The sequence below is a fragment of the Neopsephotus bourkii genome, unplaced genomic scaffold, assembly GCF_033783945.1.
Source record: "Neopsephotus bourkii isolate Nb327-2 ecotype Australia unplaced genomic scaffold, CSIRO-AGI_Nbou_v1 NB_1685, whole genome shotgun sequence".
NCBI lineage: Eukaryota > Metazoa > Chordata > Aves > Psittaciformes > Psittacidae > Neopsephotus > Neopsephotus bourkii.
Window position 1 is genome coordinate 773,359 of NW_026902159.1, and position 23,002 is coordinate 796,360.

The window sequence follows — 23,002 nt, forward strand, 5'->3', positions numbered from 1 at the left end:
TTCAAGCAGATCAGTAGCCAGAATCAAAGCATCTGGTGTTGGCTGTGCAGAACCACTCTTCATAATTAGGTTAATATTTTATACCAGCACATATTTCATGTATCTTAGCCAACTAATCCACCATTATACATGTTACTGATCTCTGTTCCTCATTCATCCGTTCACTGTGACTGAAGGACATTAGTTTTATTGGTTAGAGTCCACAGCCTTGGCCTGATGGAGATGGAGGAATGTAGACCGACCATGTGACACAATAAATCCACTGGGATTAGCAATGATGTATATCATTTTCATGCTTGTGAGAGCACTGACACTAGGGTATTAGTCACTGATAATGATCCATCTTTCCAGCATCTGCACCTCATTTCTGTGGAATACATCTACATCAGCTTTTCCCACTAACTAGTACAACTGATTTTCTTTTTTTCCAGTTTTCTCCTTTTATTTTCAGTGTTGCAAACATTTTGGAAACTGCTGAACAGATCTATCTTTGGCTAGCAGGTTCAGCATATTGACCAATATTCCTTTGAGTTCATGTCTGCCTGTATCACTGCTTTCATTTTACACTTGATGTGCTACGAGTCTCCCTCTGCATATGTGACCATGTGGGGTTTGATGATAGCACTTTACCAATTACTGCTCACAGCTGCAGATCTTTCCCAATGGCATTTTTTTGATGCATAGCATTTTATGCTCTTTTTTCAGGCCATGCCTCACATTGGTTGTGTTGCAAACATGTTATTGGAAGAACTAACTGGCACAACATCCTGATTTTGACTAATATTTCTGCAGATCTTTGCCAGTTGCATGTCTTTATTTGTTTATTTATAGCAATAAGGATATATGTCCTAAAGAAGATGTATGATGACAAGAATGATCTGTAAGCAATAACTATCTATCTGATGAACTGGAATTGCCAGTACTGCCTTTACAGTGAAGCATCATTGAAAGGTGCAGAAGAGCTTTTCAGAATTTACCAGCCTGCTATTTTTACAGTTCTCTGCAAGGATTCTCCAAAGCCACTAGATGAAGAGTATGGGGGAATGTCAGGAGCTGGCCTTGACCGATTTCTGCCAATTCAAAGTATTTAAGGACCCTGAGGGCAGATCTTCATAGTCTGTGAAGAGGTAGCATTCCTCAGCCTGTTTCCAGCCATTGCTTCTCTCAGTACTCCTTTGCTCCTCTTTGCTGCAGAGGCAGTTCTTTGCCTCATGCCTGGCTTGTACAGAGGTCTTGACTCCCTGCTTCTGAGCAGATTTACCTTAGCTGTTTCCAGCCATTGCTTTAGAGTATAGCTGGCACTATACAAGGGACATAATGTTTTTCCTGGCTTTCCAGCCTACCCATGAACAAGAAAGGCAAAGCTATAACCTGGAATCTGGGGTTTTTTTCTGCTTCAAGTAGTCAGATATGCTTATATATTTACATCTGCAAAGCTCCTGTTTTCTCCCACCAGAGGAACACTAATTCTATGTCTCAATACAGGTTGTAAAGGCATGCATAGAATGGGTCTCTGAATATGCAGGCTGAAAGGGTACAGATGAAACATATGTGGATGGTCTGAATTTTCATAATGAAGCAGTAAGAGTGCAGGTTGTGATGTAATGCATAAATTCACAAAGAAGAAAAGCCATTGTTAAAGAAAACACAGATATGCAAAAATCAAACTGACAAGAAGTTTTATTCTGTCACTTGCACAAGACCATTGACAGATGATGTTATGGGAGAAAATGTTTCACTAATGCAGTCCATGTGGCATTATCCCAGATGTATCTAAGCTTTCATTATTCTATGCTGCACGGCTTGCATGCTTCTGTTTCACTATGTTCTGCTTGTCTGTTGGGTTGTTAGCAGTCTGAGACCAAGAAATACAAACGAACTTCTCAAACACATGTAGATGTTACATAAGCAGGTGTCTCTTGCTAACAAATGAGATACTTTTAATATCAGCTGGATTTGGAGAATCATTTAGACAGTTATTTGCAGTCCATTCAAAGTAGTTGGTGGTTCTCATTTTTCAGTTTCTGAATATTTCTAAGTTGAAGATGTGTGTTTTACAGCATCAAGGGAAGCAATGAGCTTCTATGAATCCCCATTTAAGTACATTACACAAGTTCAAATACATATAACCTATAGTGGAATAAAAATTTTCTGTCCCATTTTGTTTCAACTCTGGTGCTTCCTTTTTCATTTCCATAGTAATTTTGTTTCACATGAAGCTATTGTGTTCAAATCTACTGCAGGAGAAGGTATAAAGAGACATAGCGTAGAAATAATAAGTTATAGCTCAGAAAACAAGTAGCAGCATCAGTGCCTCAGCCTGTTGATACTGAATGGCTGAGGAATTTGTTCAAATGGCATATTGCAAATCTTATCTTCTTGGAAGTTCTTTTAACCTCTAATAATAAATCTATTCTGGGTCTGGAGCAACAGAAGGATACATTAAAAATCCAATAATTTCAGAAAGAATGTAAAATTGGGTCTTTACAAATGTTCATAGACAACATTTTGCAAAGCATGTGACTCCAGCCCACTCACTGCCACCTTTTCATAATCTTGCTTCAGAGATGAACAAAACATTTCTATAAGTGAGCCACCAGCTAAGAGGGGATTTACTGTTAGTAGAAGTGCTTGTCCTTTTCCCTGTCTGCCCACCCAGCTGCTTTGCATGCAGTTCTGGAAGCTGGAAATCAAGTCTGAAAATAGCTCAATGTCTGCATTGGTGAAACAAAGACACTCTGCTAGTACTTCATCATAGACACAAACTGGAAAAGAGGCAGCAAGAGACATAGTACTAGACTGCTGGTAGGCTGTTTTTAAATGCCTCGCAGCATCTAAACCCCAATAAAGCAGTCTTCTGACGTGTTGTCTTTGAGGTTGTCTCTTGCTACAGCACACCTGAAAGTATATAGCACTGGCTCAGTCATTTATTTGTCCTTCAAAATTGGTCCAGTTTCTCACCTAGTAAGTAGAGTGTCTTCACCTGTGTTACAGAGAAAATCTTGACTAAGAAGGAATAAATGGAATCGCTACTGTATATTTATTTAGAGATAGATATTGACCAATTCCAGTACACTAACATATTTAAATGTTTCCAATCTCATTGTGAACATCAAATTTCAAGTGAACCTCAACAAGAAATAAGGAATTTTAAGAAAAAAGTAGAATGCTGTAACAGAGGAATAATAGATACAGGAGTACTGCAGATATGGCAAAAAAAGAAAAGAGTGAAAGGTGTAAGAATGGGCAAAAACCAGTTTATGAAGGACCATCATAATAATCTTATTAACAGGTCAGATTAGTACTTTTGAATGTTGCACTTTGTCACCATAGTTAATACATTTCCAAGTCACCACAAGTAAGAACATAAATTCTTCCTTTGGATGTTTCTAATGCGAAGTTTTACATATCTTGTTCTTTACCAGAAAGACTGTAGCTTCTGTTCAGTTATCTTATTCATCTTTGTGAAACACAGGTAAATGGATGTAATGGCAGCCCCTAATGACAGATGAAGGTACTATGCCCTTTTACCCTTCATGTTTCAAGCCCTCATATATGCATTTATGTAAGCTCCCCAAATAATAAACAATCCATCATATAGTTCCTTATAATCCCATCCAGAGGATTTTGCTCATTTTGAGATGTTCTTTACATGCAGAATCATGGGCTCCCCTTCCTTCTTCAGATTTCATATTTGCCAATAAACTCCCATTCTTTCCTTTATCTCTTTGGTCTTTATCTCACAGCACATCAGTTTTTATTTGTGACAAAGCAAGTACTTCTCCAACACTTTTCTCAGTTCCCTACCCTTTAAACAAACTGCAATCCCCTAATGATGCCAAAAGGTCTTATCCCAGTTTGGAAAAAAAGGTGCCTCCTAATGCCAGAGCATGAGAGTCATCAGCACAAAAGACTAACAAAGAGCCTATAACAACCATACAACAGACTGGAAGGAAAAGAAAGGCTAAAATAAAAATCCAGTAAGCACAATTTACATTAGACAAAGGGCAGCAAGAGGCTTCCTGTTATAGCTCTTTATCCCCATACCTCAATGCCTTATGTCATATTTCTGACATAGGGAATGGTCAGAATCCCTACCCAATAAAAAAGGAAGACAAAACAGAGGTACTATTAAGATACTATTAGTGGTGGACGTCTTCCCATTCTAACTCAATAAATTAAACTGGAACAATTTAAAATATTAACTCTTATGTTAAAGCTTGCAAAAGCTGCGAGGTATTTAGCACGTGGCAGTAGCAATACTGGATGGAGAGGTCTTTTAAGGCATTTGCCAGAAATAGAGGAAATAAAATGTTAGCACTGAAACTGTCTCCTTGAATCTCTATTGCCCTGTCATTAACATTTTGTGGCCCCAGAGCCATTTTGCACTTTATGAGTTAGTTTTTTAACACAGTTGTTTAGAAATGGCTATTGGCCCATAACTTGCCAGAATCTCAGACTAAATGGAAAGATTCTAAAAGACACCATTAAAATAATGTATTTAGCATTTAAGGCCTATAAAGAAAGATTTCTTTGTTCCTTTGTCTTTTAGAAAATATTCTGCTCCACACAATTCATTTCTATTGTAAACCTATGTGCAACCAATGTTTAATCTCTGTAGTAACAGGGATTTGTAAAACGAATCACAACTCTGTCTGAAAGGGTTTATTCTTTCCAAGCTATGAGCAGGTCATAGTAAAGACCTGTTTATTTTATGTCACTGAATAATAATTTAAATGTGTGAATAGTGTCACTTTCACTGTGGAGCTTATAAGAAAAGTTCAAAACCACATTTTTTTTACTTTTGGATTCCTTTTTCGAATTCACTATTACTGCAGAAAGTAAATACTTTTGGAAATCATTCACAGAGTTGGACGACAAAAAGCTTGTAACTGGAAAAAGGTATTCAAAACTTTTTTATACAAAACAAACCTACCAAAATGAAATTGTCATAATGTCTCAATCATGAAAGCTGGTGGGCATATGCTTAATGAGAGATGCATGATAGTTTGCTATCTGAATTTGACCCACAAACAAATTAGATCCTCCTCCGCTTTTTGTTACAGGAAATGTATTAGTGTAGGATGAAGGGCTATTAAATATTAATGTTTATTCCTCTGGAGATCTGGGATCCATTTTAAAAGACCCTGACTACTGACGTTATCAGTGGATTAATTTCCACTTCTACAGAGCCTACTCTTGGACAGTTATGTGGGATTGGCCTCTCTGAAGTCTGTAAGGAAAGTAGTGCTGAAACCCTGCCACTGCAAAAAGCGTTTCAACGCTTCTACCCCAAGTAATATTTTAACTGAAGGGGGAGGTTTTTAAGGCTAACTTTTAAATTTAGACATTTTTATATTACATTTATGAGGAAATCTGATGAAACTAAACAATCAAGCCATCCGAACCTTGCTATCAGTGTTACCTGATTTACTTCAGGTGTTGCATACACATACAGGTATATATTATGGATTATATGAGATACTGTGTATATTTATGATTATTCTGTATATTTATTGTAAGCAATATGATTTTTTTCTACAGTTACAAAAAAATATATCTGAATACTTATGAAGTGGACCGTCCTATAATTACCTATCAAAACTCATGAAGATTGTTTCTAGTAGGAGGATACCTACATTGAACATAGCCCAGTAATACATATACTCTCTTTAATGTGATAGTTCATTCTATTAACATGCCAGAACTAAATGAATCACAGGTCTGTAATTATGCTAATAAAATAAAAATATTAACAAATACATCCAGGAAAAGAATTAGAAATGCTTTAAATTTAAAAAAGGGAGTATGAAAAAACACTGAGGAAAGTAAAAGCAACAAAAGTTTATATCCATAGTCATAGCTAGATAGAAGATGGTAAAAATGGAATGACCATGGGCATCTTCTAAACCAGAAACTATATATTTCAGCCTTGATTCATAAACATCTAGTTTCTGCAATCATATTGTATAGCAGTTTAGTTTAAGTTTGGTACTCATTTATGAAAACTCATGAATCAAGGCCTTCCTAAAGATAATATACATGAATAGAAAGAAACTGTGATTAGTCAAATAGGTTTTTCTGACAGGAAGCAAAACAAGTTCTGAAATAACAGTAAGAAGATTGTAGAAGAAATAATAGAGAATTTTAAAAACATGCTAAGGACAAATTCAGCAAAAAATCCTTATGCTATGCTTTGAATTATTCACCAGCAAAATGTTTGTCTGAATTGCTCCCTTGAAGCTGAAAAAAGACTTTGCATTTAAGATTAAAAAAAGTTTAAAATAAGAGAAAAATCAATAGCACATAGAACAGGAACAATAATAAATTGAAAATAGGTCTGTCTGTTATGTTAAGAAACCTCTACAGAGCAGTGGAGAATAAAGAAGCTTTATTTCTAATAAGAATAAAACTTTTGAAGAAAAACTGATGGCTGAGAAAATGCAGAAAAGATGTTTTCCTCCCCCACTTGCCCTAAAACCTAAGTAAACAAAATTTATCCTGATAAAGTGCAATATTTAATAAGAGATGTTTACACACCAGATAAAAGAACATAGCTCATATCTCACATATGACAGATTCTCCAGCACACATTTGTGCATTTCCTGTTCATCTAAATGCTGCAGATTGGTTGAAAATAATAGCATCCAGAAACTTTGCTGGCTTTAGCAAAACTTGGCAAAAATATGAGTGGCTGCAAAGACAGCAGATGACAAATAAATTCCTCAAGCACAGAAAAAATAGGCACCAGGATTATCCAGTTGAAGTTTTGCAACATCTTTATGGTTGTCATGGTTTAGTCTCAGTAGGAAGGTCAGTCCCAACCAGCAGCTTCCTCACCGTCCCCCCTGGCTAGTAGAGGAAAGAATCAGAAAAGTGAGAAAACTCATGGGTTGAGTTTAATATGTAAAACAAAATGTGTGTGCACAAGCAAAGTTAACGGAATTCACTCACCTCCTCCCATCAACAGGCAGGGGTTCAGCCACCTCCAGGAAAGCAGCACTCCATCACACATAGCAGTGACATAACCCTGAATGTCCCTCCTTTCTTTTTCTTCCCCCAGCTTTTTATGCTGAGCGTTACACCATGCTGGAATATCCCTTTGGACAGTTGGGGTCAGCTGTCCTATCTGTGTCTCCTCCCAATCTCTAGCGCAGCCCCAGCCTACTTACTAGTGGGGTGGTGTGAGGAGCAGAAAAGATCTTAGTTCTGTGTAAGCACTGCTCAGCAATAACTAAAACATCCCTTTGTTGTCAACATTGTCTTCAGCACAAATACAGATCATAGCACTGTACCAGCTACTGTGAAGAAAATTAACCTCTGCCAAAAGACAGTGTTGGTGGTTATTAAGTGTTGCTTCAAATTCCATTTCTTTAGATGTACTGTGTGCCATAAGATATCTTGACAAAAAATGTCTGAAATATTTGATAAATTGCAGGGTATAAATGACAAATCAATAGTCAGTCAGGGGAATAAGTGCTATTTCCAGTACTACAGGAATATGTTTCTTACAAGAATTTGGTCCATTCCTGTTAAAAACACTCTCTCCTGACTACGAATCAGAACCAGTGATGCACATACCTGCATACCCATGTTGGGCAGACAGGTTGAATATTCGACTAGAAAAATGACCATCTGAAAGTCCACTAATAGGAGTAAAAAATGCATGAAGACTATGCAAAGAGCCACATGTATGGATAATGATTAATAATCACATAGCATAAAATATTAGAATTAAATCAGAACAAGTTGACTAATCATTTTTTCACCACATCGATAAAACTAATTCATATTTCTCATGCTTTTCATAGCTGAGATATGGGTGTGTGGTTTAAAAAAACAACAAACATGAGAAGAGATAATGCAAATAGCTGCAGCAGAATAAATTAGTAATGTCTTTGCCAAATAGCTGTCCCCAGAAAATTGGTGTTCTCTTATTCCCCTCCTCAGAAAGGCTTCTTCTGGTAAGATTCTCCGGATTTTAACAAGAAGTAAAATAGAAACTCTGAAAACGAGTACAATTTCAAAGTGAAGGAGAGCCTTTCTGAAGTTTTCCTTTTTAATCATCCTATTGTATGTTACAGAAGACGTTTTTCTTCTGTTAAACTTTGTGGGACACTGATAGATGGAAGAAATTGAAGCAGAAAGCTTTGTGTGAAGATCACTGCATTTGCTTCCCTGCACCTAGCCTTTGAGTCTGCCCTGAGCGGAAGAATCACTTCTCAAAACTGATCATATCAGCATCTGCTCCAGTTTTCAACATAAGCTGTGTGGGCAGCTGCTGAGACCCCTATGCCCAGACTGGGTAGGGTGGCAAAAATAGCAATCTTAAGACCCTCTGGGTATGATGCTGACTAATGCCCAGTGCCCAGTTGAGCAGTGGCCATGGGATAGAACCCCAGCACTTTTCAGCAGGTCAGGGACAACAGAGGGAATAAAACTGGGCTTAGTAACACTGGCTCTATCTTGATCAGTATGGTAAAGAGCAGAGGCAAGGACAATGAGACCAGGTGCATAGCAGATATTTTTGGACACTACCTTGAAAAATGATGCGTGATCTTGTCAACACAGCAAAATGATTCCTCCATCCTCTCCAAGTATTTCATCTTGGTCATTAGATCAATAAAGCCACTGAGAACTCTGAAGATAATCTTCATAAAGGAACATTACCTGTGTGGAGCCCCTTGAAATCCTTCCATACATGGCATCCAGTTTTTCAAATTTAAATAACCCAGCCTAACTCTTTTCAAATCAGGATGGTTTATGTATCCAGATAGGACCTGTATATATATGTTTGAGAATTTGAATCTAAGCCATTTCATACTGCCAAAAAATCTGTTGCAAACTACAGCAAGAATTGTGCAATACATGAGCAAAGATTATTCTCAGAATAAGCTAAATTAATATTATTAATTAATATATATTCTGATCATATATACTTGTTGCAAGAAATGAATGTACAGCCAGGTATGAAACAATTGGATGATCATGTATATATGTATGTGAAATTGAAGAAGGAAAAATTTTTAGGAAAGGAAAATGGGAAACGAAAGTAGTGAGCAGGTTATATGCCGCCAGCAGTCTCATGTCTGTGTGATTAGAAGTTCAATATATCTGTAGCAGCAAAAAGTATATGTTGTGAGAAATTATAAGAAGGTGTGTTGTCATGTCAGCCCTCCTCATGCAGTGAAAGGTCAGTGATCCCACTGTGGAGGAAAGCTGACAATTTCTGTGTAAGACTGACTGACAGCACATACGCAGTTGGACATCATGTCTGAAGTCAAAAGATGAGTGGGAAACCAAACAGCTTTAGCATTACGATTTTAGCGCTAAAAGCAAAGTATGTCCAACTTCAATAAGAAATGGCATTTGAAACATTTAATTACACATTAATAACCCTTAATAACCCTTGTTATTTACCATGTGAATAACCCTTTCGGAGACAACGGACAGGGTTGGTTTCTGGTACACAGTTTAATCCTGCAGCTTTCAATGCAGTTATTGAGAGTCAACAAGAAAATTGGAGGCTATGGAAGAGAAAACAATAAATGTGAGCAACGCATAGTGTCATGAAAAACTATAACATGTTCTTCTTTACCTCACCTTTCTCTGGAGTTTGAGTGGAGGGATTTTACTTCACCCATAAATCTCAGAGGAGTCTGGTCTCTGAAGCACAAAGGTCCTGATTCTGTTCTGATGTACAATAAGCTACATGACAAGCAACTCCACCAGTGTAAAATAGGTGTAAGAAGAATCCAGCTGTCCATGGCACTTGGATAAAATATGGTTCATAATTCTGTTTATATCTGTGGAGCAGTCTCACAAGCACAATATGTTGTGACTGCCCCTGAGAAATTTTGCAGAGCTCCATCAGGCTAATTCAAACAATGCATAAGAGTCCTTAAGCAGAACTCAATTATTATTCAAGTGGAAGAATAGGTAATTGGACAACACTCATCAATTTTGGTGCAAATGATATTAAGTGCCAGATCTGGAAAGCAAACATTTGGGTTACAAAACAGAATGGAGATTAATTTAATGAAACAGTCACAAAATTCCCAGTTCTCTTTGCTCTTCAGTAGGTTAGAAATAACAAAAGCTTTCCACTGTATTTCAGGTAGAAGCAGAAGATGAGGTGCATTTACATCTTGCATTTTAAATTACCTAGACTGCTTTCGAACTAGAAAAGGAACCATAGTTAGACGTTTCTCAAATTATTATCGTATCCAAAATGTTTCATCCCTACATAACTTTTATCAAGCTGTGACTCCGAAACAGCATTAATATGAAATTTTATAAATGCAGATGGGAAACTGAAAACACTATTCACTAATTTTATCCTACTTTAATCTCTAAATATAGGCACTGATATAAACTTACATGAATGGTATCATGCATGTATATCATGTTTTCCTTGTGGTAACTTTTTCCTAAGTATCATTAAAATGTTTCAAAGCTATTTGAACATTTGGTTGTTAAAAGAAGCAATAACAAATAAGGATTCCTAAACTGTTTGTAAAAGGAAGACACAAATTTATGAAAGAAGTCTAGTCTATATCTCCATAATTTAATTCATAGTTACTGAAACAGAAGAGATATATTGTATGGTTATTTTTTCTTGTAAATATACTAAAACTGAAATACTTGTCAAATCCTCCAAAATCTGGAATACAGAGCATGAAGTAACCTGAAGTTCTCATCTTGATATATAGAAATTAAATATTTATATTTCAGAGGAATAACTCAGCCAAGCTTAATGCAAACTAGTGGTGATCTGCAGAAAGTCACAGCTGATTTTCATGAATATAAGATTCTGAATAAAGGCAAGAAGGATGTTGAATCAATCAATGTTCAATTACACTGGTCCCATAACCAGGTGCATTTGTACCTGTAGTGTTTGTTCAGAAAGAATGCAGTTGCTGAGAGAAGTAATTTATTTTTTAATGTATTCAGTCATAATGTAGCCATGCTGCCAAGACTATATACTGTACTGTATATAATGTAGTCAAGCTTTATTTGTAAATAAAAAGAGTTGATCTATATTATTGATACATCTTTATATTTAATTAATAAAGACACTGGTAGCTAAACAATATATAAAAGCTATGTGTAATTTAAACACATATATTTTACAGTAAACAAATTGTGAGCATAAACGTGCATCCAAATGTTTTGGGGAAAAAAACCTGAAAAATACAATAAATATTTGAATTTAAGGATTTTTGTTTCAAAGCAGAGCAGACCACTTTTTTCCTGTCGCTGAAATTGTTTCACTTTGCCATGGTATAGTGAAATATTCATAGCCTATACTGAGGGCTGGATATGACCTTAGTGTCTAATGATCTAAACACTTACCTAGGATGAGGGAAAGTGGGGTTGCAGTTCCTGCACTAATGAATGCTCGTATTCTATATTCAACAATAAACCTACAAAATACATAAATATTCATTGGTGTTGAGACTCTGTCCCCTTGCAGATGAGTGTTCTTATCCTCAGGGAAAGCCATGCTTGATTTTGTTGTCAGTATGTGATTTGACCTCATACATTCTGTAGTGACTAAGTTTAAAACGTCACTGCTTTGTTTACTCTTCAGTTTTTGATTCACTTAAATTAGGTTTTGTCAAAAGAGAAAATGCACATGGATTTACATGTACACATTTCCTTAATGTTTTTAGCTATTCCATCCTTGAAGGGTATTGTACTTTCAATATCCTGTTGATGCTACCATGCTTTGTGCATTTAAAGTTATGGATCAAATTGTAAGAGAGATCCAAATAAAGAAAAAGGAAGTACATGAGAGAAAATATATTCCTGTGAGTGAGGTGAAGACCAGATCAGAGTGTTCATGGTAACTAAATACATCTTGTATTTAATCTAGTTTCCACAGGAGGCAGTTCATTTTGTGAATTTCAAGAAAATTTAACTCCTGGATTTACAACTGGAAATAAAACTGACATTAAAATTCCTAACTTTTTTTACATTTGCAAATTATTTCTCCCTAAGTATTTACAAAGAAGGTAAGTTTCAACTTTGCTTTTGCCTTCTTCAAAATACAGGTTTCTGGATAGCATGCTAAGTTTGGCAGTGGGGTCAGTAACGCTGCCGTAATGATCAATAATGATGTCTCACTTCTTTTTATTCTGTTTTTTCTTTTTCATTCAGCAGCATCCCTCCCCATCCATTTCTCATAAAAATGGTTTGCTGACTCTAGCGAGACACACAAAGAATCTTCGTGCACAATTTATCAGCACAATTCCAAAGAGATGCTGCAAAGCCTGTGAAAAACAAGATATTCCCCCATCATGTTCAGTTCATTTCAGCCTATTTTCTAACCTCGCTGCCTGAGGATCGTGTGTCAGAGTTGCTCTGTTAACTGGTATCAGCTACATCTGCCTCTTTTATTTTGTTTAATCTGTCCCTAATCTCTGCTACCAACTGTAAAGCATTCCATGGTTATTTGAGAGGAGCAAGTTTAAAAGAGGGATGGAGAAGGTTAATTACGACAGCATACTTAATATTGTTCCCGTTGAAGTAAATGGCGTTTTTGTCATTTTGTGTAATAGAGGCAGCATTACACTAATTATAATTTTATAATCTCCCCATTAGAGAAGAACAACAGCAACTCCATTAAAACATATTGCTTAACATTAGATCCCCTGCTGATAGAATCCATAAAATAGAACTTTAAATGTTCAAAACATGAGATACGTAACATGATGTTATATCATGCAATATCTGGGCTTTTTCATGAGCTCTTATAATCATTCTCATTAGGCAAAATTCACACTTTTTCATATTTTAATCTCACAAAAGCACACCATATCACAGACCTTTTCCAAAATATACTAAGTAGAATACCCAGACTGATTTTCTTTTCCTTCCTAATACAGATATTCCAGTTTAGTAAGGGAAGAGAGAGCTCAGCATTAATTTAGCTCATAAAAATTGCAACTGTGAGGTTAAACAGACCACTGGAAGGAGTAGTCTTCTAACCCATTACCATTTACTCTATTTTTTCATTTTTTAATAAGTTTCCCACTATTTACCCCATGATCATAAATAAATAAATAAATAAGTACATATATTATCATAGCATTTTGAAAACAATCCAGGTCTAGTCTTTGTATTACTCATCCACATGGAGTCCCTTGATGCCCTTCCAAAGTACTGCAGAGATGTTTTGACTAAATTATGTGTTTTAGAGGCTACATTTTCACCAAAGTAGCTTCATGGAAGTTAACAAAGCTAACTCAGCAGTTAACACCTGTGGGAAGTGGGTCAGTATTAGAGCTTACATGAAAATAAAACAACAAACAAATGAACCCACAACTCTGAAAACCTATTTTAATTATTTCAGCTGTCAAACTGATGCCATATGTAGAACATGCCCTTTTAGCATATTTTTATGCCAAAAAGACACTGTAGAGAGAGTTAATCAGTAGCAGGACCAGTCTATCCACAGTAATTTCACTTCCCTGCAAATTTTCCAAGATCTGCAGATCTGAAAGGAATATCATCTATTGTGATGACCAACTATATTAAGATTTATCCTGTTCAATCCTTCATATTATTTGATACGAATTTTTTACACAGGTTTTCTTGCCTTTTAATAAATGCTAGCAATAACAACTGCTAGATTTTCCCTACTAACTTCCACTCATCACTTTCATAATTTTCTGTCAGAATCACAAATTTTTACAAATGAGGCAGGTAGGTTAAAAGTACAAATTGACAGGAATTTTGTAGGTGGCCACTGCTTAACTATTTCTTCTTTCTTCTTTCTTCTTCAAACTGCTAAAATTCTATGCCCGATTTTTGTCTTCACTTCTGCAGTGAGAGTGTGTATATTCACAAGCTAGAACACCCATATAAAATAAATCTGAATGCACTATATGCTAATAATTATACTTTGACTCCCAAATCCAGAAGTTTCTATGAGCTGTTTGAATGTGCATACAGCCTATGCATATCTTCAAGTAGATAGTGATGCACCAATATTCAGACAATTTTTTGGCCCCCTTATTTCAATGATGATTCTTACAAGGAAAAAAGCTAAGTAGAAATGAGTATGCTAAATAAAAAGATGAAAAATATCCTATCATATCAATATTCACATTAATTTATCACCTCAAAGGATCCTCAGAACTGTAACAAAACTGTCACTCTTCAAATATTCTAAATTTCTACTCTCCAGTTTTCCTTAGTATTGTCACAACCTGTTGACTGGATACTTTCATGGACTACAGAGGTAGCACCAGCTTTGGTAACTGAAGAAAAAATTCTAACTAGTGAAGTAATTCTTCTGTATTTGCTCACATACACAAGTATTACATGTATAAAATAATGCCGCAGGGCCCATTGGAGCTATATGGATTGAAAACAGTCTAAATTAACAATTACTGCAAATTTTTAAGAATATCCGTCTATGTTGAGACTGAAAATACTTGAACCAAAGTTTCAGAGAAGGCAGTCTCTTTCAGTACTTGCTTCAGACAGGTTGACTGTTGCCTAGCTGCATACCTTCCTAGTCATGCTGGACATGAGGCAGGTTTCTGCAGAGCTCCTCTTCAGTAGGGTCCCACTGCATAGCCAGGGGAGGAAACAAGAGACTATCTGATCAGCTTTTAAAATCTCGCTATTGTGAACTATGTTTTTCATTGGTATAGGAGGAATTTCAACTCTAAGTTTTAGTTCAATTTAGTGAAAAAAGTGAAAACTACTGACAGTGGTTGCAATGGAACCGTACGCTAAATTAGAAAAGAAATAAAATTCATAATTCTATCACTATACCTGAGATTCACCAAAAGTTTCAAATACACTTTTAAATATGCAAGATGTTAAACTCATACCCTGCACATCAGTATTCAATGTTTAAATACCATATTTTCATATTTATACCTTAGCACAAGGCAATGGGATAAATTTTGCAATGCATTACCTGCATAAGCAAGCAAACTACGGTGTTGAATCAGACGTGGGTTATTTTCTGTGTGTTTACTTTACAAAATTAGTTTAGTTGAGAATACTGGGTTGTGATGAAATTTTGATGATGAAAGGGGCACTAGGAAATTGAACACCTGTAATTATTCCCTGTAAAAGTATGAATCCTACAGTAAGCACTCCTAGAAAACGGCAGATTTTTAGTAACCATATAACACTCCAGGACTGTGAAACAAAGTGCCATCTTTCTCTGCATTGACAAAAAGTGCAATTCTCAGTACTTAAAAATTTACAAATCTCTCTGTTAATGGCACAAGAGAATGTAAAGAGCCTTCAAGAACATGGTCGGAAGAACATCCTCAGCACTGCTTTCAGGTCAGTGCCTGGAAGAAGCAGGTTGATAGAGGTTGCCTTTCTTCCAGAACTGAAAAGTGAGTTAAGTTTTAGTGAAAGCTGAACGTTTAGATAGTCGATAAAGTTGGCAAGGCAGCCCTGTGAGATTGCTATTACTGGAATCCACCCATTCATCTTTTAAATCCCTTCCATGAAGAAGTTACATATCAATAATCTAATAAATTCTGACATACTACAATAAAAGTCAATTGGTGTCCTACTACAGCTCCCCAGCAATCAAAGTAAATAGCTCTCTGAGACTGGAGCTTACAAAAAAACCCCAAAGCTTCCATGCTTAGAGTCAGGCATATGCAGAAATCTTTAATTAAGATACCCTTAATGAAATGTTCCCAGAGTACCAGGAAGGAGTAAAGGAAAGAGTTTGGAAAGCAAATAGCATCATAGCTGGGTCACATATTTGAGACCAGAAGACAATGTTTCAGTTCTTGTGCTGACCATGGAAGTAAGGTCTTGGATTAGACCAATAATATCTCTGTATTTAGACAAGACTACTATAAACAGGGAAGTTCCTTTTAAATACTTCCTGTTATCCATCACAGTTCCCTTTGACTCTCAGTGTGGGTTTGTAGTGGGCTTTAAATCTAAAATGTGTAAGTCTTGAAAGGCAAATTTATGTACATTCATAATATTAAGCAATGCATAATTAGATTAAAAAACTGCAACCAATAAAACATGTCTACGTTCCCTGTCACTGCTGATATAAATGGCATATGGAATTTAGTAGGTATCACTGCTTTCTCAGGATTTTACACATTAGCTACAGTTATGGAATTACCCTAGTGCTTCCTGGTTGCTCAGATGTAAAATACTTTTGAGTTGTATGTATTAGAAAAATTCTGTTGATCACATTTGTCTTACCTTAATAGATAAGTCTGTCTTTCAGTGTGATTCTAACACCAGCCCTGACACATCATTTTTATTAAACCAACCATCCCTTGTCTGTAAACACCTCCAAACTATTAATGGATTTTAAAAAGCAGGCCAATTGTGTGTATTGCTTTATAACGTTTCATGCCACACTTTATTGAAAAGCAAGCCCTCAGTATGAATAAAAAATTATTGGTCCTTCGAAAATCAGAACCCCAAATGACAACTCTTTAAATACTTACAAAATAAATTATATTTCAGTATATTGCATATGTCCTTTCAAGTCAAAAGTATTTACAGGCATGTAACAGGACTTCTACACTGGTACAAATACAATCCCTCCAAAAATTTGAGCAATATAGCATCTTGAAATTTAAATATGTCGTTCAGTGTGTTACTTCAGTATAAGATAACATTTTCTAACCCATTGTTGGAGAAGCAAATAAATGCCTTATATAACTTCTCTAACTAACCAAGGATTCTTCGTCTAAGACTCACTTGAAAGGGAGACTCCTTCTTTGCCAGAAGCCCACAAAATTTTATACGAACTTCACAATATGGTGACAAGCTTTATCATTTCTTAGTTATATATTTTTTTACAATATGAAAAGTTATGGAAGCTGTGGGAGAACAGGGTACAGAAATCTTCCTTCCTCAAAGTAGCATACTTAATAAAACCCCAGCAAACAAACAAAAAAAACCCAACCCCCCCCCCAAAAAAAGAGAATAAAAGCTCTGAAATCCTTCAGGCTTAATTATGTGTGTATATATACACACACTAGGGGTTTTCTTTAACACGTTTTCTTTTCACTATGTGGCATTGAAAAATACTTACCAGCATTTAAAAGCCTAGGCATTGTGAAAGCTGTCGAAAGAAGCTAATACACAAAACCAAGTAAACTGGTAAGGCTGTGATGATTTAAACTATCATTAAAGAAGAGAAATTCTGATCTTAGAATCATGCTTTATAAATACTGTACATTTTCTCCAGACAGCTTCATTATTTTAAACTAAGAAATGCTACAGAACTGTATGTCAAGTCAGACCTGCTCATAATAGAAATATTCAACTTGCACTACCATACACTACCCCTGTTTTTGATATTATCAGCTAAATAGGATTTGGTATGGACAGTACTGGCTGAGAGATCAGTCCATCCTCCTGAGCCATCACGGGTCCTAGACCAGCTGGAGCCTCTCCAGCATTCTCAGCTCTCATATAGGAGCACTGCTCTTGTGGGCCATGGTCTGCAGGTAATAATGTGAGACCTCCAAAACAATCACCCTGATACAGTATGTGCCTTGCTCTTCCTCAGCACCACTGCTCTTACCCATGCTGTAAACTGGAAACCAAAAATTCCTTTTCTTGTTCTCTTGTACTTCAGGTGAAGGCTTGACCTATTCTGAGGAATCAGAGATTGCCTGTCACCTTTCTTTCTTACTCAGGATATGGTTGCATGTGTCTTTACTGAAATATTGAAATGCTTATATCATGCCTCCCTGAAAGTCTCTCTGTATGTCCCCACCATCATCTCTCTTTTGAATCCTATTTTATGTCATTGGTGGGTGAATGATCTTATATAAAAAAGGTTAAGAAATTGACTTGAAATTCTTACAAAGAGCTATATAAACATCGATGATGATTCAATTATATTGTTGTGAATAGTGTTCTTTAAAACAAAACAAAAAGGTTTGAGGGCTGCTCATATTAGATGTTAACAACTTTACCAAGCTGTGCATGTATAGTAGTGACAGAAACTAAAAACAGATACCCTCCCACATGAAATTCCCCCCAACTTACTTCAAGATTACAGGGTTGATGAAAGTACAGCGAGTTCTAATTTCTAGTGGGAATAATGACTTGTAGTTGCAATAATTTAAGGAATAATGTACCCCAACTCTACTTAATAAGGCTATAATTCCATCAAAGGCTTCTGGGGACATCATAAACCATGAGAGTGAAACTCAAGTGGTTTCCTCATGTCACCAGAAGGCTGAGATGGAATTACAGTCTTAATTTATATTCATTTTGAAGGAGCTTTGTTTAATATTGCACATAGATCGTGATTAATGCCTTTGGAACTGCCAAAAACCATTAAATGTGTTCATGGCCTTTTGAAGCCACCAGAAGTCAATTATGCCACTGACTAGTGATTCTCAGAAATTCTTTTTTCAAGAGCTATGGCTCAGCCAGCACAAACTTGTATAACTATGCTAAAGTTAACATCAATTCAGTCATGTATTTTTATCGCTTTTCTCCTTCATATTGAGTGAAAATGGGAAATCTTTCTTCCATCTAAGTGCATAGCTCTTTATTTATAGAAGTTCACGCAAATTAAGGGGAAAATTAATTGGAAGCATTTGGTTAACTTAATCACTGAACATCATTGAATAAATATGGTTTTATTTAAAGGATTTTTCAGTTAAATGCCAATGATTTGTCCACATCATATTAACTGTACAGGGAGAAGCTTTATTAACAGAAGAGAAATCTTTTTGTTTAAAGACTGCAGGTAATCCATTTTAAAAAGTAGGATTACATGGGATAGCCTAGAGAGCCCACAGACAAAAAAAAACTTTGGTATGGGAAAAAAAAACCCAAAACCCTCAAAGGGGGAAATCCAGTTCTTAAATAAATTGTGGATCAAAGTTACTAATGGTAAAATAATGTCCAAATAATCTTCTGGTTAAAATAGCATTCAAATAATCTTCTGGTTACTCAGAAAGTTTTCTCTTCCTTTCCTACACTGCAGAGTAGGATTTGGTTTTGGATATAAGAATGTCCGACCAACAGTCCATCTAACTCAATAGTCACTCCCTAACAAAGGAGAAAGCAAATAAGTGTTAGGGAGTATTAAGGAGCTAGACCAATTTTTGAGGGAGTTAGAGGGTACTTTCCTTCATATTTCCTACAGTATCCATTTATGGGCATATTATCCTTTAATGTTCTAATCATTCTTTGGGCTTGTGGATACTGCCTGCCTCCACAGCCTCCTAGGACAGAAAGTCCCAGTGTCATTGTTTAGGGGATAGCTATTGAAATATGTGGTTTAGTATGATCTTCTGCTGTTTTCGGAATACCACTGCTTGCCTACATATAGGGATTTAGAATCACTGGGATGCTTTATGATACACCATCTCACTGGGATGTTTTATGGGATATCATCTAGGCTCAGGCTTCCTCTCCTGACAGGTCTCAGCAGGTCCTGTGTGGATATTTACCAGCTTCTTGCTGATTTGTTAGAGGATCTGATAGAGTAAGAGATGCCTGTGTTTAGATAATGGCATTGAGCCAAAATGTTTACATGTGTCAGAGAACCTGCCATAAAATGTATTTCCTTGGAAATGACATTGTGTCAATTTCTGAAATTCCTAGTGTTGAATGGCTGATATGATTTATACTTTTGAACAGAAAATATGTTGTCAGTGTAATCTCAGATCCTCTTTACGACAATATATTCCAAGTAGGGAATTTATACTTGTAATTGGTTAAGATCAGATAAAGATAGAAATAAATCACGTGTAACTTCTGTTGAAAGTCTTTTGGCCAATTTCTAAGATGATACTAGTGCAAATTAGTCTTTAAAGTCAAAACCATGAGAACATATTATTCTGTTATATGGTACTTTTGAATAAGATAAATGCATATTCTACACCCCAAACTAAAAAAGCAGCATAAAAATGTAATGAAAAAATAAATGCATAGAGTTGTAGCTTAACCCCAGCCAGCAATTAAGTACCACACAGCCTCTTTCTCACAACCCCCATGCCTCTAGGATGGGGGAGAGAACTGGAAGAATGAAAGTGAGAAAACTCATGGATTGAGATCCAGTTTAATGGGACAGAAAGGGAAGATAAGAATGAGCATATCCAAAACAAAGGATACATTATGTAATTGCTCACTACTCACTGATCAATGCCCAGCCAGTTCCCAAGCAGCAGCCCCCAGCCAGCCTTCCTTCAGTTTATGTACTGAGCAGGACATTATATAGTCTGGAATATCCCTTTGGGTAGTTTGGGTCAGCTGACCTGGCTGTGTCCCTTTCCATCTTCTTGTGCCTCTCCAGCCTTCTCACTAGCAGGGCATGAGAAGCTGAACAGTCCTTGTCTTAGTATAAACACTAGTTAGTAACAACTGAAAACATCTGCATGTTATCAACATCATTCTCCTACTAAATGCAAACCACAGCACTATACCACCTACTAGGAAGAAAATTAACTCTATCCCAGATGGAACCAGGACACATAGCAATCCCATCTGGCTTTTGGAAGGAGATGTTCTCAAGCCCAGGTCCTGATTCAAAAGGCTACCTTTGATGAACCACTGTAACATTACAATAACAACTATAATAATCCTAGCACGGACCAGAAAAATTCAAGATAGGTGGCAGGTTTTTACATGATATGTGAAGATAATATCCCTTGGCATGGGATGTTTTGAATGCTGAGTGTTTACAAGCCTTCAAAGAATGTTGGAACATATGAAAGGAAATACAATTCAATCAGGGTATTTAAAACAAAACAACTCTGCCTGAGAAAGTCTCAGAATCAACAATGTTTGGAGGCCAAGAAAGAATTCTCAGTTTCAGTACTACAGGAGTGTCTTGTTCTCACAGTCTTCCTAGGCATTTCATCTTGCACAGAGTCAGATACACTGTTCATCTGAAACAATCCAGTAGAGCTGCTGTTTGCTTCCTTCTCGCCACAACAAATATTAAATCCTAGCTTTGCTTCCCAAGACATTGCAAATTTTGCAGTGTCCACATGTAACATTTGCAATTATTGCCAAACTGCTCATATATTTTATCGTTTTGTGGAGCCTAGTACAACTCGTAATATTCCTGGTACTCTTTTGTTCCTATTTCATAAGTAATCACCTCTACCCGGCTTCCCTGAAAAATTCAACAATTTCAATTCAGCCCATATCAAAAATAAGGCTACCCTCTGAATGTTTTCTTCTTACTAACAGCAAATGCTTTCAAAGAAACACTGGTGGAACTTGCCCAGGTTGCTTTCCTTGTTTAGGAATTTCAGCACTGGAAGAGCTTTCAATTGCTCCAATCCACTACTCAGGATACTTTAAAAAAGTAATAATCTCTTTATAATCTTGACACTTGTGGTCTCAAGCCATTCTCCAAGAAAATGTGTCCTCAGGAGTTATCTACTTCTTTTGGTACTTCAGTTGCTATTGCTATTGAGTAACTAAAAGTATCTTTCCTTCAATTTTTAGATATTCCTTATCCAAAAAGGATCCATAAAGGACAGAATTCTGGATACACAGGGACAATTAAATGCAATCAATAAAAAATAAATGTTCTGGTGTAGATGCGGTTTGCACGTACAATGCCTCTCTGACCAATGGGTGAAAAATAGTGGTGAGTTCTGGAACTCTGAAACGTGCATAACATTTTAAAAGATTTATTTCCAACTGCACATAAGAAGAATTTAGGGTTTTTTTGCCCTCATGAGGATAGCAAAGCACTGTGGCACATTGCTCTGCGATTTCAAGATGGGACTGGATCAAGCCCTCAGCAACCTAGACTGATCTCGAAGCTGACTGTACATAAGCACAAGGTTGGATGAAAGGCTTCCTGAGGTTCCTTTATCCTGTGACAGCATATTTGTATGTCTTACGTTGCTGTAAATAAATAAATAAATGGGGAAAAAAAAGCAAGGAACAATTTCAAGTTTTTTAGTTGTGATCAAAACAGGGAGTGGCTTTGACAAATTCCTGCAGCAGTGGACTCCATTTACCTAGACACTACCTTTGCCAACAATTGGTTTCTATTAGCTTCTCTGCTCTGCATCAAAACTGGAAATGAGGTTTGTTAATAAGAACTTGCCATTTTTTTTATCCTGGAATGATCTGTAAAATATTTTCCATTGTTTGAAACTTTATTCCTAACAAAAATATGCAAAAAAGAGGAATTGGAAATAAATTGTATTTCTACATTTGTTGATATTATTTTTTATGAGCTGCTAAATATGAGTATTTATTACACTGGACTAAAAAGGTGCCAGCTTAAAAAACCCGTGATAATAACAGGATGTTGTTGCACATGTTCACTGATACTTCTCTTTACTGTTTTCTAGGTTTGAGTGCTGCAATATTTATTTGCAAAGTTTATATACTTTGAATGATACTTTTCAAAGAATTTATTGCCAACATGGACGAATTGTAGGAAAAGGACTCACAAGTTCATTTTGTACAGAAGAACTCTACTTATAATAAAAAAATATTTCCAATAAACCAAAGACTTTTCTCCAAGTAGATCTAGCTGAGAGTTATAGGCCAAAACAAAGGCTTTTTAAACCAGTGGTGATTCTTATTCCCTCCACAGAAATACAGCCATGAAATATGTGCTATGGGAGATACACATGCAGTGTGGAAAGAGATCATTTGTGTGTATTTGTATATACATATACATGTATAAATGCGAATACCCACATATAATAATACAGCTGTATAAATACAGCTACACACACTAAGCAGGGGGGAGCATTCCTGAGTCTTCCTCAGGTTCATTCTGTCTCCTGAAGCCCTGCCAACAACAGTTAGTTACAACAAAGTGGGATGCAGCAGCATTAAGTATGATGAGAAAGATGGTTATATTCATACGCGGTTTATGGAGACACATGTTAAAACTTTAGTGCAGAGGATTCACAAGGAAAGGAATCAGTGGTGTGTTAGGACATCTTTGTTACAACCTTTTTTAATAGAAGTTTTCAAGATTTCTACTTAATTGATCTCTGGAGAATATGCAGTAAATTATTTTTTTCTT

General features: G+C 36.2%; 1 long non-coding RNA gene across 1 annotated transcript in view; it reads right to left on the reverse strand.

The window, feature by feature from the left end:
* Positions 1 to 5,834: 5,834 nt before the first annotated feature.
* Positions 5,835 to 23,002, reverse strand: part of LOC133224511 (uncharacterized) — a 54,261-nt gene continuing 37,093 nt past the window's right edge. Inside the window, exons 3-4 of the long non-coding RNA XR_009728864.1 lie at positions 14,521 to 14,581; positions 5,835 to 6,852 (exon numbers count right to left, since the gene is read on the reverse strand). This is a non-coding gene — a long non-coding RNA (uncharacterized LOC133224511). The remainder of the gene's footprint in view (positions 6,853 to 14,520; positions 14,582 to 23,002) is intronic.